The sequence below is a fragment of the Schistocerca nitens genome, chromosome 9 (genome assembly GCF_023898315.1).
Source record: "Schistocerca nitens isolate TAMUIC-IGC-003100 chromosome 9, iqSchNite1.1, whole genome shotgun sequence".
Lineage (NCBI taxonomy): Eukaryota > Metazoa > Arthropoda > Insecta > Orthoptera > Acrididae > Schistocerca > Schistocerca nitens.
In genome coordinates this window covers 119247166-119266532 of record NC_064622.1, presented here as the reverse complement: position 1 = coordinate 119266532, position 19367 = coordinate 119247166, and positions in this window count along the sequence as shown.

Here is a 19367-nt window from a genome sequence, read left to right as displayed (position 1 = left end):
GAAACTGCACACAAACCCGACAAAGTGTGAAGTGGTATGGACACCACATCAAAGAAACATATAAAACAATGAAGAAACAAACAAATATATACGCTGGAAACAAAAACAGTAATAATGCACAGCTACTTAAAACTAATCACGCAACTACAAGAAAAACAAGTTGGGTTTTAAACTTAAAAAAAAAGTAGAGAAAAAAAATTTGAATGTTCCTACTAAGAATACTGTTTGCTTATCAGTGATTCACAGGAAAGATCCGTGGCTAAGGGTCGCCATTTTATGAGAGGTGCCGGGGCTAGCAGTGTATTTAACACTAAATTCTTCTAGAATCTTCATATATAAAGGATGCCCTAAGCCCCCCCTATTCTAACTCCGACTTTTTGCTGTTGCACATGGATTAAAAAGAAACGCGAACTGACTGTAATCGACCCTGCAAGTGGAGTAGAAAAGAGTTTGGCACCTGCAATAATTTAATTTGATAAATAAGTTAAATAAAGGAAAGTTTCATTAACGTAGTGAGAAATGATAGGGTTGCTCTACCGATTTACAGAATGAAAGTTCTGTCCAAAATAACAATATGATTTATTGTAACTCAAAATAATAAACAAAAACACGTGAAACATTTACAATACATCAAATTGGCTCAAATTGGATACTCAAATAAATGCTGTGAAGGTGAAATTGTCCCTAAACTAGATTGTGACATTTATGACGAAGTGGTATGTGGAGCCAATTCCTTGCAACTCAAGTCTTAAGAGAGACACACAGCCAACCCAACATTAATTGCTGCTACAGTAGTGAGAATTCAGACAATGAACACCCAAGACAGAACAAAGTTAGAAAAAGACGAACAGGCGCGCTCTGATTAGCTCTGATTATCACCTAGGAAAATCCCTATCTGCCGGTGCTGCGGACATACATTACCAAACTGTCTTCTTAACTCCAAGAACACGATCTGGCGTACCGGAGGCGATGGCTGGTTGTCACGACGTCCCGTTGTGGTGATGATGATGTCGCGAGTATAGCCCGAAACTAATTATCCTGGTCTGGTTGTTCCAGACTAAAGACTTCCTAGAAATACAAATGCCTCTGAGGGAGACGAAGAAGGCTTGCCACACAATCACTGATGGTACAGTGATTGATTTTAACAAGCGAAGTCACACTGTAAGTCCGATACAGTCAACTTTAGCCAAAACTGCTCAAGACAGACAACATAGGCCTCTTGTACGCAGAACACTCAATTGCCAACTGTACTCGGAATGTTACGTTGAAGTCGAAACTTCAGCAACTTCGTTAAACAGTTACAATCAAATAAAAGTATATTAGACAGCCAACAGAAGGCAGGCTGTCCAGAGCAGCGAGAGCTCAGTCTTGTAACCTACTCCGACCAAAAGGCGAGAGCCGACTCCCACAAGAGCACCCGTACCAACCAAACAGAGAACATTCCTGCCCCCACGACAGTGGCCGTGGTTAACCGTTCCAATCAGCAACTCGAAAACTCTATTGCCAGAGCACTACCATTCCACCAATGGAGATTCTTGGCGCCAATTTCTGCGCCGATTTTGCTACGTCACCGAGCTATGCCCTGAGCAAGCCAATCACAGTTACGATTTTGCAGAAAGCGAGGGAATTTGCCCGCCCAAACTGCCTGGGTACACAAGTCATTCCCACGCCTCGCTGGTAGCCCGCCAGAAAGTGTTTTCGCTAAGTTTCTGCAAAGTAACGGAACCTCTAGCCCAGCCGCTACTTCAGGCCCCTGCGGGCGTGTCTTTTGACAATGTCGGCGTCTGGAAAGCATTCACTCGACTCCCTCACACCCGTCGGCTTACCCTTTGAAGAGCAGCAGAGCCCGCCTGTCACCGGACCACCTGGGTGACGAGAGACGCTGCGCGGGAAGTCCACGTGTGAAGGAATAGCAACTTTTCACCACACGCAATTAGAGAGGAAAATCGTAAGATAGAAATATGAGAGGGGGCTCATGCCACCTCTCAGGAGTAATGGAAACAACTTCACAATTCCGTATTATTCCAATCTCATATAGCGCGCGAACACCTATATCTTTCCGTACGAGCTCTGATTTCCCTTATTTTATCATGGTGATTGTAGGTCGGGGTCAACAATATATTATCACATTCGGAGGAGAAAGTTGGTGATTGGAACTTCGTGAGAAACTTTCTCCGCAATGAAAAACGCCTTTGTCTTAATGATGTCCATCCGAAACCCGGTATCATTTCAGTGACACTTTCCTTTATCTCGCGATAATACAAAACATGCTGCCCTTCTTTGAACGGTTTGGACGTACTCTGTTAGTCCTATCTGGTAAGAATCTTACACCGCGCAGCAGTATTCTAAAAGAGGACGGACAAGCGTAATGTAGACAGTATCCTTATAGATCTGTTACAGTTTCTAAGTGTACTGTCCATAAAACACAGTCTTTGGTTAGCCTTCCCCATAACATTTTCTGTGTGTTTCTTACAATTTCAGTTGTCCGTAACTGTAATTTCTAGTTATTTAGTTGAATTTATGGCCTTCTGTTTCACTCGATCACTTTTCGTCAGTTACTACGAACTGTGATTTCTCTGACAGAAAATCACGAATCGAGTCACATAATTTACATAAGCATAGGGTTTGCTAACGAAGCATTGTATCGTTAAATGCTTTTGATAAGGACTAGGAATCCAGTTGTTAAGAGTATCTTACTTATATGAAGTACTGCATAATGTGTGCCTAGAAACAGTTTTCGGTGTTCAACACCAAATGTGTAGACTTTCAATGTGTGTGTGTGTGTGTGTGTGTGTGAACAAAGTTTTGGATATGACAAACATACCACTGATGGAATACATCTGAAAATGGCGCAGGCCGAAACTGTACAGTAATGTCAGATATATATACATGGCGTAATAAAGCGATCTCCCAGGGACGACCCTTATTGTAGGCACCTTCAGCATCGGGCGGGAGCTTCTGCGTGCTTCATTGAAGTCGAGAGCTGTGCCGGAGCTAGTGTAGCTACTGTCGGGGTCACTCAAGCCGGACTAATCTCGACTGAGGAGCAAGACGAAGTGTGGTCCACAATATAGAGCTGGGACAGCAGTAGTGAAGCCAGCTTCCCTAGAGGGTTAAACCCGGATTTGAATTAGGTTTACACCTAATACAAATCCTGGTCCTCCAAGTTGGGATTTGGGCAGAGGGTTACCCCATACCGATAAAAAAAATATATTACGGAAATCCAAGAGAAGCCTTGGAAACTGGATGGTGAACAAGTATCACGACTCCGGCAAAGGAAACGGATAAAGGATCAGGCAATAGCATCATGGAATGTGAGAACAATGCTTCAGCCAGGAAAAATGAAGGAAATAGTTAATGAAACTTTAAAATTTATCATGTCGTAGGGCTCGACTTGCGCCATAGGGTGGTGGGGTTTCGGGTTCCGCTGGATAGGTCAGGAGTCCACTACACGCAGCAAGCGGCTACACGGGTAGCAGGGGTTGTGTGGCGTGGACTGGGCGGTTTTTTAGGTTAGATGGCCTCGGGCAAGTACAGAAAGGGCAACAGCCTCAAAGGGTGCGGAGCAAAGTCAGGACATGCGGGGACCAAGCAGCAATCGGTATTGTGCCTGGCCGAAAGGCGAAGGTGGGATCTGGCCGCGTGGCGGCTGCCTTACCCCTTTCCAACAGGTACGGGGTGCTTCCTAGTGGTGATGACATCGTTTCCGAGCCACCACAGGATGCCTCGCCTGTTGGGCCAGTGGCCGATTCTCCGGCAAGGTCCCGACAGTCACAGAGGGCGGGCCTATTAGTTATAGGGAGCTCCAACGTTAGGCGGGTTATGGAGCCCCTCAGGAAAATAGCGGGTAGGTCGGGGAAGAATGCCAGTGTGCACTCGGTGTGCTTGCCGGGGGGTCTCGTCCGTAATGTGGAGGAGGCCCTTCCGGCAGCTATTGAACGCACTGGGTGTGACCGGCTGCAGATAGTAGCACATGTCGGAACGAATGACGCCTGCCGCTTGGGTTCTGAGGCCATCCTTGGTTCCTTCCGGCGGCTGGCTGATTTGGTGAAGACAACCAGCATCGCACGCGGAGTGCAAGCTGAGCTTAATATCTGCAGCATAGTGCCCAGAGTCGATCGCGGTCCTCTGGTTTGGAGCCGTGTGGAGGGTCTAAACCAGAGGCTCAGACGACTCTGCGACTATAATGGTTGCAAATTCATCGACCTCCGTTATTGGGTGGAGAACTGTAGGGCCCCCCTAGACAGGTCAGGCGTGCACTACACACCGGAAGCAGCTACTAGGGTAGCAGAGTACGTGTGGCGTGCACACGGGGGTTTTTTAGGTTAGAGGGACCCCCCCTTGGGCGAAACGATAAAATACCTGACGGCTTACCAGAGAGAACATTATCATCGTTGATAAAGAACGTCCGTCCTCAGAGACCAAAAACAGGAAAAGTTAACGTAATATTGGTAAACTGCAGGAGTATCCAGGGCAAGGTTCCTGAATTAGTATCTCTTATTGAAGGAAATAGTGCGCATATAGTATTAGGAACGGAAAGTTGGTTAAAACCGGAAGTGAACAGTAACGAAATCCTAGACACAGAATGGAATATATACCGCAAGGATAGGATAAACGCCAATGGTGGAGGAGTATTTATAGCAGTAAAGAATTCAATAATATCCAGTGAAGTTATTAGCGAATGCGAATGTGAAATAATCTGGGTTAAGTTAAGTATCAAAGGTGGGTCAGATATGATAGTCGGATGCTTCTATAGGCCACCTGCATCAGCAACCGTAGTAGTTGAGCGCCTCAGAGAGAACCTGCAGAACGTCGTGAAGAAGTTTCGTGATCATACTATTGTAATAGGGGGAGACTTCAATCTACCAGGTATAGAATGGGATAGTCACACAATCAGAACTGGAGCCAGGGACAGAGACTCTTGTGACATTATCCTGACTGCCTTGTCCGAGAATTACTTCGAGCAGATAGTTAGAGAACCAACTCGTGAAGCTAACGTTTTAGACCTCATAGCAACAAATAGACCGGAACTTTTCGACTCCGTGAATGTAGAAGAGGGTATCAGTGATCATAAGTCAGTGGTTGCATCAATGACTACAAGTGTAATAAGAAATGCCAGGAAAGGAAGGAAAATCTATTTGCTTAACAAGAGTGATAGGGCACAAATCGCAGAATATCTGAGTGACCACCATCAAACGTTCATTTCTGAGGAAGAGGATGTGGAACAAAAATGGAAAAAATTCAGAAACATCGTCCAGTACGCCTTAGATAAGTTCGTACCGACTAAGGTCCAAAGCGAGGGGAAAGATCCACCGTGGTATAACAATCATGTACGAAAGGTACTACGGAAACAAAGAAAGCTTCACCATAGGTTTAAGAGTAGTCGAATCATAGCTGATAAGGAAAAGCTGAACGAAGCGAAAAAGAGCGTAAAGAGAGCAATGAGAGAAGCATTCAACGAATTCGAACATAAAACATTGGCAAACAATCTAAACAAGAACCCTAAAAAGTTTTGGTCATATGTAAAATCGGTAAGCGGATCTAAATCCCCTATTCAGTCACTCGTTGACCACGATGGCACCGAAACAGAGGACGACCGAAGAAAGGCAGAAATACTGAATTCAGTGTTCCGAAACTGTTTCACTGCGGAAAATCGTAACACGGTCCCTGACTTCAGCCGTCGCACGGACGCCAAAATGGAAAATATTGAAATAAACGATATCGGAATTGAAAAACAACTGCTATCACTTAGTAGCGGAAAAGCATCCGGACCAGACGAGATACCCTTAAGATTCTACAGTGATTATGCTAAAGAACTTGCCCCCTTTCTATCAGCAATTTATCGTAGATCTCTGGAAGAACGTAAAGTACCTAGCGACTGGAAGAAAGCACAGGTCGTTCCCATTTTCAAGAAGGGTCATAAATCAGATGCGAATAATTATAGGCCTATTTCACTTACGTCAATCTGTTGTAGAATAATGGAACATGTTTTGTGTTCTCGTATTATGACGTTCTTAGATAATACAAATCTCCTTCATCATAACCAACATGGATTCCGCAAACAGAGATCATGTGAAACCCAGCTCGCCCTATTTGCCCAAGAAATTCACAGTGCCGTAGACACTGGCGAGCAGATTGATGCCGTATTCCTGGACTTCAGGAAGGCATTTGATACGGTTCCGCACTTACGTTTAGTGAAAAAAATACGTGCTTACGGAATATCGGACCAGGTTTGTGATTGGATTCAGGATTTCCTAGAAGAAAGAACACAACATGTCATTCTTAACGGTTCAAAATCTGCAGATGTAGAGGTAATTTCGGGAGTACCGCAAGGAAGCGTGATAGGACCTTTATTGTTTACAATATACATAAATGACTTAGTTGACAACATCGGTAGCTCCGTGAGGCTATTTGCAGATGACACGGTTGTCTACAAGAAAGTAGCAACATCAGAAGACTCGTACGTACTCCAGGAAGACCTGCAGAGGATTAATGAATGGTGCGACAGCTGGCAGCTTTCCCTAAACGTAGATAAATGTAATATAATGCGCATACATAGGGGCAGAAATCCATTCCAGTACGATTATGCCATAGGTGGTAAATCATTGGAAGCGGTAACGACCGTAAAATACTTAGGAGTTACTATCCGGAGCGATCTGAAGTGGAATGATCACATAAAACAAATAGTGGGAAAAGCAGGCGCCAGGTTGAGATTCATAGGAAGAATTCTAAGAAAATGTGACTCATCGACGAAAGAAGTAGCTTACAAAACGCTTGTTCGTCCGATTCTTGAGTATTGCTCATCAGTATGGGACCCTTACCAGGTTGGATTAATAGAAGAGATAGACATGATCCAGCGAAAAGCAGCGCGATTCGTCATGGGGACATTTAGTCAGCGCGAGAGCGTTACGGAGATGCTGAACAAGCTCCAGTGGCGGACACTCAAGAAAGGCGTTACGCAATACGGAGAGGTTTATTATCGAAATTACGAGAGAGCACATTCCGGGAAGAGATGGGCAACATATTACTACCGCCCACATATATCTCGCGTAATGATCACAACGAAAAGATCCGAGAAATTAGAGCAAATACGGAGACTTACAAGCAGTCGTTCTTCCCACGCACAATTCGTGAATGGAACAGGGAAGGGGGGATCAGATAGTGGTACAATAAGTACCCTCCGCCACACACCGTAAGGTGGCTCGCGGAGTATAGATGTAGATGTAGATGTAATTGTAAACTGTCGAAGCTGCGTTGGTAAAGTACCGGAACTTCAAGCGCTGATAGAAAGCACCGAAGCTGAAATCGTTATAGGTACAGAGAGCTGGCTTAAGCCAGAGATAAATTCTGCCGAAATTTTTACAGAGGTACAGACGGTGTTTAGGAAGGATAGATTGCATGCAACCGGTGGTGGAGTGTTTGTCGCTGTTAGTAGTAGTTTATCCTGTAGTGAAGTAGAAGTGGATAGTTCCTGTGAATTATTATGGGTGGAGGTTACACTCAACAACCGAGCTGGGTTAATAATTGGCTCCTTTTACCGACCTCCCGACTCAGCAGCGATAGTGGCAGCACAACTGAGAGAAAATTTGGAATACATTTCGCATAAATTTCCTCAGCATGTTATAGTCTTAGGTGGAGATTTCAATTTACCAGATATAGATGCTCTGTCCCTACCACCCGTCCTAAACATCTGAGTGTTCAGATGTTTAGGACGGGTGGTAGGGACAGAGCATCGAGTGACATTATACTGAGTGCACTATCCGAAAATTACCTCGAGCAATTAAACAGAGAACCGACTCGTGGAGATAACATCTTGGACCTACTGATAACAAACAGACCCGAACTTCTCGACTCTGTAAGTGCAGAACAGGGAATCAGTGATCATAAGGCCGTTGTAGCATTCCTGAATATGGAAGTTAATAGGAATATAAAAAAAGGGAGGAAGGTTTATCTGTTTAGCAAGAGTAATAGAAGGCAGATTTCAGACCACCTAACAGATCAAAACGAAAATTTCTGTTCCGACACTGATAATGTTGAGTGTTTATGGTAAAAGTTCAAGGCAATCGTAAAATGCGTTTTAGACAGATACGTGCCGAGTAAAACCGTGAGGGACGGGAAAAACCCACCGTGGTACAACAACAAAGTTAGGAAACTACTGCGAAAGCAGAGAGAGCTTCACTCCAAGTTTAAACGCAGCCAAAACCTCTCAGACTAACAGAAGCTAAGCGATGTCAAAGTTAGCGTAAGGAGGGCTATGCGAGAAGCGTTCAGTGAATTCGAAAGTAAAATTCTATGTACAGACTTGACAGAAAATCCTAGGAAGTTCTGGTGTTACGTTAAATCAGTAAGTGGCTCGAAACAGCATATCCAGACACTCCGGGATGATGATGGCATTGAAACAGAGGATGACACGCGTAAAGCTGAAATACTAAACACCTTTTTCCAAAGCTGTTTCACAGAGGAAGACCGCACTGCAGTTCCTTCTCTAAATCCTCGCACAAACGAAAAAATGGCTGACATCGAAATAAGTGCCCAAGGAATAGAAAAGCAACTGGAATCACACAACAGAGGAAAGTCCACTGGACCTGACGGGATACCAATTCGATTCTACACAGAGTACGCGAAAGAACTTGCCCCCATTCTAACAGCCGTGTACCGCAAGTCACTAGAGGAACGGAGGGTTCCAAATGATTGGAAAAGAGCACAGGTAGTCCCAGTCTTCAAGAAGGGTCGTCGAGCAGATGCGCGAAACTATAGACCTATATCTCTGACGTCGATCTGTTGTAGAATTTTAGAACATGTTTTTTGCTCGAGTATCATGTCGTGTTTGGAAACCCAGAATCTACTATGTAGGAATCAACATGGATTCCGGAAACAGCGATCGTGTGAGACCCAACTCGCGTTATTTGTTCATGAGACCCAGAAAATATTAGATACAGGCTCCCAGGTAGATGCTATTTCTCTTGACTTCCGGAAGGCGTTCGATACAGTTCCGCACTGTCGCCTGACAAACAAAGTAAGAGCCTACGGAATATCAGACCAGCTGTGTGGCTGGATTGAAGATTTTTTAGCAAACAGAACACAGCATGTTGTTATCAATGGAGAGACGTCTACAGACGTTAAGGTAACCTCTGGCGTGCCACAGGGAAGTGTTATGGGACCATTGCTTTTCACAATATATATAAATGACCTAGTAGATAGTGTCGGAAGTTCCATGCGGCTTTTCGCGGATGATGCTGTAGTATACAGAGAAGTTGCAGCATTAGAAAATTGTAGCGAAATGCAGGAAGATCTGCAGCGGATAGGCACTTGGTGCAGGGAGTGGCAACTGTCCCTTAACATAGACAAATGTAATGTATTGCGAATTCATAGAAAGAAGGATCCTTTATTGTATGATTATATGATAGCGGAACAAACACTGGTAGCAGTTACTTCTGTAAAATATCTGGGAGTATGCGTGCGGAACGATTTGAAGTGGAATGACCATATAAAATTAATTGTTGGTAAGGCGGGTACCAGGTTGAGATTCATTGGGAGAGTGCTTAGAAAATGTAGTCCATCAACAAAGGAGGTGGCTTACAAAACACTCGTTCGACCTATACTTGAGTATTGCTCATCAGTGTGGGATCCGTACCAGATCGGGTTGACGGAGGAGATAGAGAAGATCCAAAGAAGAGCGGCGCGTTTCGTCACAGGGTTATTTGGTAACCGTGATAGCGTTACGGAGATGTTTAATAAACTGAAGTGGCAGACTCTGCAAGAGAGGCGCTCTGCATCGCGGTGTAGCTTGCTCGCCAGGTTTCGAGAGGGTGCGTTTCTGGATGAGGTATCGAGTATATTGCTTCCCCCTACTTATACCTCCCGAGGAGATCACGAATGTAAAATTAGAGAGATTAGAGCGCGCACGGAGGCTTTCAGACAGTCGTTCTTCCCGCGAACCATACGCGACTGGAACAGGAAAGGGAGGTAATGACAGTGGCACGTAAAGTGCCCTCCGCCACACACCGTTGGGTGGCTTGCGGAGTATGAATGTAGATGTAGATGTAGATGTACAGGAAATAAGATGGCCAGGAAACGGGAACATACATAAACTTGAGTACTCATTGACCTACAGTGGACTAAAACAGATCCCATTGCGGAACAGGGTTTATAGTAACTAGGGAAGTTAGGAAAGGCCTATTAGAAAACGAACCCATAAGTGAAAGCATATTCAGACTCAGAACAAGAGGAAAATTTAGGAATATATCAATAGTAAGCGCACAACTCCGAACAGAGGCAAAAGATATTGTAATAAAAGAACAAATCTATGAAGTCTTGGAAAAAATATGCTTATCTTATTTTTGTGGTCTTTCCGCGAAATGTAAGTTGGTGGCAGGAAAATTGTACTGCAATCAGCCTCAAATGCTGGTTCTCTAAATTTCCTCAGTAGCGATTCACGAAAAGAACGCCCTCTTTCCTCCAGAGACTCCCACCCTAGTTACTGAAGCATTTCCGTAACACTCGCGTGATCAAACCTACCAGTAACAGATCTAGCAGCCCGCCTCTGAATTGCTTCTATGTTCTCGTTCAATCCGACCTGATATGGACCCCAAACGCTCAAGCAGTACTCAAGAATAGGTCGCACCAGCGTTCTATAAGCGGTCTCCTTTACAGATGAACCACATCTTCCCAAAATTCTACCAATGACCCGAAGACGACCATCCGCCTTCCCCACAACTGCCATTACATGCTTGTTCCACTTCATATCGCTCTGCAGTGTTACGCCCAAATATTTAATCGACGTGACTGTGCCAAGCGCTACACTACTAATGGAGTATTCAAACATTACGGGATTCTTTTTCCTATTCATCTACATTAATTTACATTTATCTATATTTAGAGTTAGCTGCCATTCTTTACACCAATCACAAATCCTGTCCAAGTCGTCTTGTATCCTCCTACAGTCACTCAACGACGACACTTTCCCGTACACCACAGCATCATCAGCAAACAGCCGCACATTGCTATCCACTCTATCCAAAAGATCATTTATGTAGATAGAAAACAACAGCGGACCTAACACACTTCCCTGGGGCACTCCAGATGATACCGTCACCTCCGATGAACACTCACTATCGAGGACAACGTACTGGGTTCTATTACTTATGAAGTCATCGAGCCACTCACATACTTGGGAACCAATCCATATGCTCGTACCTTAGGAGTCTGCAGTGGGGCACCGAGTCAAACGCTTTCCGGAAGACAAGGAATATGGCATCCGTCTGATACCCTTCATCCATGGTTCGCAAGATATCATGTAAAAAACGGGCGAGTTGCGTTTCGCAGGAGCGATGCTTTCTAAAGCCGTGCTGATTCATGGACAGCAACTTCTCTTTCTCAAGGAAGTTCATTATATTCGAACTTAAATATGTTCGAGAATCCTGCAACAAACCGATGTTAAGGATATTAGTCTGTAATTTTGAGGATCCGTCTTTCTACCCTTCTTATATACAGGCGTCACCTGCGCTTTTTTCCAGTCGCTTGGGATTTTACGTTGGGCAAGAGATTCGCGATAAATGCGGGCTAAATAAGGAGCCAATGCAGTAGAGTACTCTCTGTAAAACCGAACTGGAATCCCATTAGGACCTGGCGATTTATTTATTTTCAACCCATTCAGCTGCTTCACAACCCCAGGGATGTCTATCACTAAGTCCTGCATACGGGAATCTCTACGAGACTCAAACGGCGGTATGTTTGTACGATTCTCCTGCGTGAAAGATTTCTCAAATGCTGAATTTAAAATTTCAGCTTTCGTTTTGCTGTCTTCCGTAGCCGAATTTAGCGATAGTTATCGATGTACAGAGCTGCAGAAGATCAAACTGTGGCTCAGACCACTTTGTGGTAAAATCAGTCTTGAGAGAGAAACTGTCCTTAACAAATGGAAATAGAATAGAGAAGGAGATAGAGTGGAATACTGAAAAGCTGAAAATCCCTGATGAAGTAAAACAAAAAAAAAAAAAAAAAAAATACGAAGTAACAATAAGCAGAAATTGAGCAACGAGGAGACTTTAGTAGAAGTAGACGAAAGGTGGAGCACGATTGAAAATGCCATTAAATATGCTACATAAAAAATAACAGGCATAAGAAAGAACAGAAAAACTCAGGAAAGGTTGACGAAGATTGCTCGTCAGCAATAGAGGAAAAGGACAGGGAAAGAATAAAAGTGCTGCAGAGAGAAAGCAGAAATGATGTGGAATAGAATAGAGAATTGAGAAAAAGAGGTAACAGACTGTGCAACAGAAAGGAAAAAAGAGGAGACTAAGAAGAAATTTGAAGAACTAGAAGAGTTAAAGGAACGAAGTGAAATAATAAATTTCTCTCATGCTGTATGCAAAATAAAGAGTACATTCCAGACAAAGATTAGAGCATATTCCATTAACTATGGGAAAATGTTAAAGGAAGAAGAACAGATAGTGGGGAGGTGTGCAGGTTATTTCAAAGATACATTAAACACCAGCCTAGAGAATGAAGAGACAGCTGCAGAGAAGGAAAGAATGGAGCTGGAAGTAGACAACGATGCCAATGAGGCAAGATATCCAATACTACAAGAGGTCTCCCAGGCTGTGCACAGGACGAGAAACAATCGAGCCCCTGGGGAAGACAGCATAATCCCTGAATTAACGGAAACTGGTGGAGAGGCTGTAATAAAATAACTGCAGGCATTAATATCAAGTATATGAGAAACAGAAACTATGTACGATAACTGGAAAACTGGAATAATAATCCCCATTTATGAGACAGGGGATAGAACGGCATGTGAAAACTATAGAGATATAACCCTCCTAAACACAACTTATCGAATCTTCAAAAATATATTAAACGAAAGGGTACAGAAAACATACAAGGGAAATATTAGTGTGGCTTCAGACCAGACAGAGGAAGAACTGACCAAATGATTGTTATAAGACAACTGAGGGAAAAGTTCTATGAATATGATATATATCCGTATTTCCTATTCATCAACTTCAAACAAGCCTTTGAGAGCATAAACCGGCAAGAACTATGCAGAATACTGGAAGAAGTTGGCATACATGATAAACTAATAATACTAATCAGAATGACAATGACAGAGACAAGAGCAAAAGTAAAAGTCCTTAGCAGAACAAGTGAAAGCTTTGACTGTAACAAAGGTGTGAATCAAGGTGATGGTCTCTCCACTGTCCTATTCAATATAGCCCTGCATAGTGTTGTAAATAAAATCAACAAGGAGGCACCACATTTATATGTACATGCGCTGATGACATTGCTATAGGAGGAAGAAATAACAATACACTCCAAGAAACATACTGGTCAATGGAAACAGAAGCATTAAAAATTAGCCTCATAGTAAACGAAAAGAAAACGAAATACATAGTAATGTCACAAACTGAGGCCAGAAGAACCCTTAAAGACTTCAACATCAAATGAGTGTCCTCTTTTAACAACTTGGGAGTAGTAATAACAAATGACAACAGTATTGGAAAGTTTATAAGTGAAACAACGAGAGGAAACAGAGCTTACTTTGCAAATATGCCACTTTTAAGAAATAGCCTCGTTACAAGAAAACCAATACTACTAGTATATAACTCCCTAGCCCGTCCAGTTGTCACATATAGGTCAGAGGTATTGACGTTGAAATGACACGACAAAAAAGCACTAAGAACCTTTGAGCGGAAAACATTACGCAAAATCAATGGAACTATGAAGGGTGGAGAATACGCTACAGCGCCAAACACAAGTATTAATACAAGGCAGATGTGGGGAAGCAGGATAAATATAAATAATGATAATCAGTTATAAGTAATTGGAGAAAATATTTGAAATATTATAATATTATTTTCTGTCATTTACGAGTGCCTGGAAACTAGATCTGTGGCAGCCAGAAAGCAATGGAGAACATACCGACCATAGTTCCCAGTCTGCAAGTCCACATTCTTGTCTAGCCCACTAAAAATGTTTCTATTCTCTATTGGCTCATCGGGATCAGGACTATGATTATAAATGAAGATTTTGAGTTCTATTTGATACATATATTTGGTAAAGTTTCACACGCACAACATTGTGATATTCATTATGTTCATACTAACAGTTTCTACCCTAAACAGCGCTATGAGCAGTTCAGAGGCAACGTCTAGGTTAAGTTCCTACAAAATTGTTTTTCGCCCTGACTACTGATAATCAAAATTAAATGCTCGCCACAAGAGTAGAAAATAATTGTCACCACTTGACACATCTATTTGTTAACATTACGGGCAGCACACTGGCAGTTACTTGTACGGAATCTGAGCAATCCAGGATGGTGTACAGTCCCCGCGATTTCACTTTCTATTATTACTGAAAATGAGCGTTTTGTAAAAGCCTGTTGTCATCCGAGGCAGCGCGCAATCCTGCATTTGACTGACGAGGACGTAAAGTGGCTGGGTGCGAAGTGAAACCTCACCTTGCCTTTCGAGCCTTCTTTATACAGGGTGGTCCATTGATCGTGACCGGGCCAAATATCTCACGAAATAAGTGTCAAACGAAAAAACTTCAAAGAACGAAACTTGTCTAGCTTGAAGGGGGAAACCAGATGACGCTTTGGTTGTCCCGCTATACGGCGCTGACATAGGTCAAACGGATATCAACTACTTTTTTTTTTAAATAGAAATCCCCATTTTTTATTACATATTCGTGTAGTACGTAAAGAAATATGAATGTTTTAGCTGGACACTTGCTTTCGCTTTGTGATAGATGGCGCTGTAATGGTCATAAACATGGCTAACAATTTTAGACGAACAGTTGGAAACAGGTAGGTTTTTTAAATTAAAACACAGAACATAGGTACGTTTAAACATTTTATTTCGGTTGTTCCAATGTGATACACGTACCTTTGTGAACTTACCATTTCTGAGGACGCATGCTGTTACAGCGTGATTATTTGTGAATACCACATTAATGCAATAAATGCTCAAAATCATGTCCGTCAACCTCAATGCATTTGGCAATACGTGTAACGACATTTCTCTCAAAAGCGAGTAGTTTGCCTTCCGTAATGTTCGCACATGCATGGACAATGCGCTGACTCATGTTGTCAGGCGTTGTCGGTGGGTCACGATTGCAAATATCCTTCAACTTTCCCCACAAACAGAAATCCGGGACGTCAGATTCGGTGAATGTGCGGACCATGGTATGGGGCTTCGACGACCAATCCACCAATCATTAAATATGCTATTTAATACCGCTTCAACCGCACTCGAGCTACGTGCCGGACGTTCATCATGTTGGAAGTACATCGCCATTCTGTCATGCAGTGAAACATCTTGTAGTAACATCGGTAGAACATTACGTAGGAAATCAGCTTACATTGCACCATTTAGATTGCCATCGATAAGATTGGGGCCAATTACACTTCCTCCCATAATGCCGCACCATACAATAACCCGCCAAGGTCGCTGATGTTCCACTTGTCGCAGCCATTGTGGATTTTCCGTTGCTCGATAGTGCATATTATGCCGATTTACGTTACCGCTGTTGGTGAATGACGCTTCGTCGCTAAACAGAACGCGCGCAAAAAATCTGTCATCGTCCCGTAACTTCTCTTGTGCCCAATGGCAGAACTGTACACGATGTTCAGTGTCGTCACCATGCAATTCCTCGTGCATAGAAATATGATACGGGTGCAGTGGATGTTGATGTAGCATTCTCAACACCGACGTTTTTGAGATTCCCGATTCCCGCCCAATTTGTCTGCTACTGATGTGCGGATTAGCTGCGACAGCAGCTAAAACACCCACTTGGGCATCATCATTTCTTGCAGGTCGTGGTTGACGTTTCACATGTGGCTGAACACTGCCCGTTTCCTTAAATAACGTAACTATCCGGCGAACGGTCCGGACACTTGGATGATGTCGTCTAGGATACCGAGTAGCATACATAGCACACGCCCGTTGGGCATTGTGATCACAATAGCCATTCATTAACACGATATCGACGTTTTCCGCAATTGATAAACGGTTCATTTTAACACGGGTAATGTATCACGAAGCAAATACCGTCCGCACTGGCGGAAAGTTACGTGATACCACGTACTTATACGTTTGTGACTATTACAGCGCCATCTGTCACAAAGCGAAAAACGTGGTCCAACTAAAACATTCACATTTCTTTACATTCTACATGAATATGTAATAAAAATGGGGGTTCCTCTTTAAAAAAACGAAGTTGATATCCGTTTGAGTTATGGCAGCGCCATCTAGCGGGCCAACCATAGCGCCATCTGGTTTCCCCCTTCAAGCTAGACGAGTTTCGTTCTTTGTAGTTTTTTCGTTTGATGCTTATTTTGTGAGATACTTGGCCCGATCACTATCAATGGACCACCCTGTATATGTGGCGCAGCGGACGGCCAAGGGAACATGGACTATCATTTTCCCTATGCTCATGGTAGCAGTCACTAAACGAACGCTTTCTCGGACACATATTTTATAACACTGTAGTATATTAATTTAGAATCTTCGTAACGTTTGTATGCATGTAGTTAAGTTGGTTAAAATCACAGAAAAAATTGTAGCTAGTTGCATTTAAACTTTGCCGTCTAGAATTTTCAGAACGGAACTGACACTACAGCCTGACCTCTGAACTACAACTTTAAGAGATCTCCTGTTTATTATTATATACATCCAGGCCTTGAAACTTGTTATAACTTTATTATTTAATAGGTTTTATCATGTGCTGTAACCAAAACTTTTTAGCATTAATATAATACATACTTTATCTACTACAAACAAGGACATTTTAGTTCGAATTTAGTTTTCTGCAAATTACTCGAAAACTATTAGAGGTAGCTCAATGGGGCTACACAATTAATGTTCTTATACGAAACTGAAGCTTCATACAAATTTTCATATTTCTAGGTCTAGCATTTCGGGCCTTCAGTTCTTCTTAAAAATGCGGATTCTGATCAAAATATTTTTTTATTCACGTTGAGACTCGCGCCAGTTAATTTTGATATACATCTCCTCATTATTAACCATTTTTTAATTTCTAGCTTTATTATTTAGCGCCGCTTACTTTTTTCTTAAAACGATGTATTTAGGGAAATATATTGACCTGATCATTCTGAGATTTGACAGTTTACAAATTAAAGACTAAAGCATATGCTAACAAAGTTTGGAAAAACAACTTTAACTTTTAATTCGATTCTTAAATGATGGTGCAATAATTGTGTGCTACGCACAGACGCATTGTGGTGACGTGGTGCTACTAGCAGTGAACTGGGGTGAGTGCCGGCACACTCGCTCGCCTCTATATCTCTACAATGATACAGTGCTTGTTTCGCCACATAGGAACATGGTAACATTTGTGAAATCACAGCGATACCGAAGGCTAGAACACGTAGAGAGAATGGCAGAGGATAGAATTCCAAAGAAAATGATGAAAGGTGTGGTCCATTCACCTAAGCGAGAAGAGAGACCTAGAAGAAGATGGACTGACGACGTGATAGTGGATCTCACCAATATGGGAGTGCGGGGGTGGAGAAGAGCAGCAAATAACCGAGAAATGTGGAGGAAAATTGTCGAAGAAGCCAAGGCTCACTGAAGGCTGTAGCGCTTCTGGCGCTTCCAAAGAAGAAGAAAATTACATTCGATAGGCAAAATAATGCGAACACCTGTACGTACTTGGGAATGAATTATTAATAAGGAGTTGAGCCCCCATTTGCCCGTAATACGGCTGCGATTCTTCTTTGAATACTGGCATATAGTGATTGTATGTATCCAGTGGAATGATATGCCAGTCTTCGATCAGAACCTCTGACTGCTATAGTGACTTGGGAGGCAGAAATCTGCTCTGGAGTCTGCAATCCAATACCAACCCCAAGGGTTCGATAATGTTCAAGTCCGGGGATTGAGCTGGCCACGGAAGACGCTGCAGTTCAGTTGCATGTTCCTCATACCACGACTGTGCTATCGCTGCTTTGTGAATGGGTGCATTATCTTCCTGAAATATGACATCATTGTTGGGGAACAGCATTTGAATGATGGGGTGCATCTGATAACCTAAAATGTTCACATAGTCGTTGGCTGTAACACGGTCTTTGAGAGTGATGATTTTACTAGCAGAATACTATGGTATGGCTGCCCACATCATCACCGTTCCACCTCATGCTTAACTGTTGGAATCAGAGCAATCAGGATTGTAGGCTTCTTATGGCGTCCTCCAGACGTAAATCTAAATCCCCTATTCAGTCACTCGTTGACCACGATGGCACCGAAACAGAGGACGACCGAAGAAAGGCAGAAATACTGAATTCAGTGTTCCGAAACTGTTTCACTGCGGAAAATCGTAACACGGTCCCTGACTTCAGCCGTCGCACGGACGCCAAAATGGAAAATATTGAAATAAACGATATCGGAATTGAAAAACAACTGCTATCACTTAGTAGCGGAAAAGCATCCGGACCAGACGAGATACCCTTAAGATTCTACAGTGATTATGCTAAAGAACTTGCCCCCTTTCTATCAGCAATTTATCGTAGATCTCTGGAAGAACGTAAAGTACCTAGCGACTGGAAGAAAGCACAGGTCGTTCCCATTTTCAAGAAGGGTCATAAATCAGATGCGAATAATTATAGGCCTATTTCACTTACGTCAATCTGTTGTAGAATAATGGAACATGTTTTGTGTTCTCGTATTATGACGTTCTTAGATAATACAAATCTCCTTCATCATAACCAACATGGATTCCGCAAACAGAGATCATGTGAAACCCAGCTCGCCCTATTTGTCCAAGAAATTCACAGTGCCGTAGACACTGGCGAGCAGATTGATGCCGTATTCCTGGACTTCAGGAAGGCATTTGATACGGTTCCGCACTTACGTTTAGTGAAAAAAATACGTGCTTACGGAATATCGGACCAGGTTTGTGATTGGATTCAGGATTTCCTAGAAGAAAGAACACAACATGTCATTCTTAACTGTTCAAAATCTGCAGATGTAGAGGTAATTTCGGGAGTACCGCAAGGAAGCGTGATAGGACCTTTATTGTTTACAATATACATAAATGACTTAGTTGACAACATCGGTAGCTCCGTGAGGCTATTTGCAGATGACACGGTTGTCTACAAGAAAGTAGCAACATCAGAAGACTCGTACGTACTCCAGGAAGACCTGCAGAGGATTAATGAATGGTGCGACAGCTGGCAGCTTTCCCTAAACGTAGATAAATGTAATATAATGCGCATACATAGGGGCAGAAATCCATTCCAGTACGATTATGCCATAGGTGGTAAATCATTGGAAGCGGTAACGACCGTAAAATACTTAGGAGTTACTATCCGGAGCGATCTGAAGTGGAATGATCACATAAAACAAATA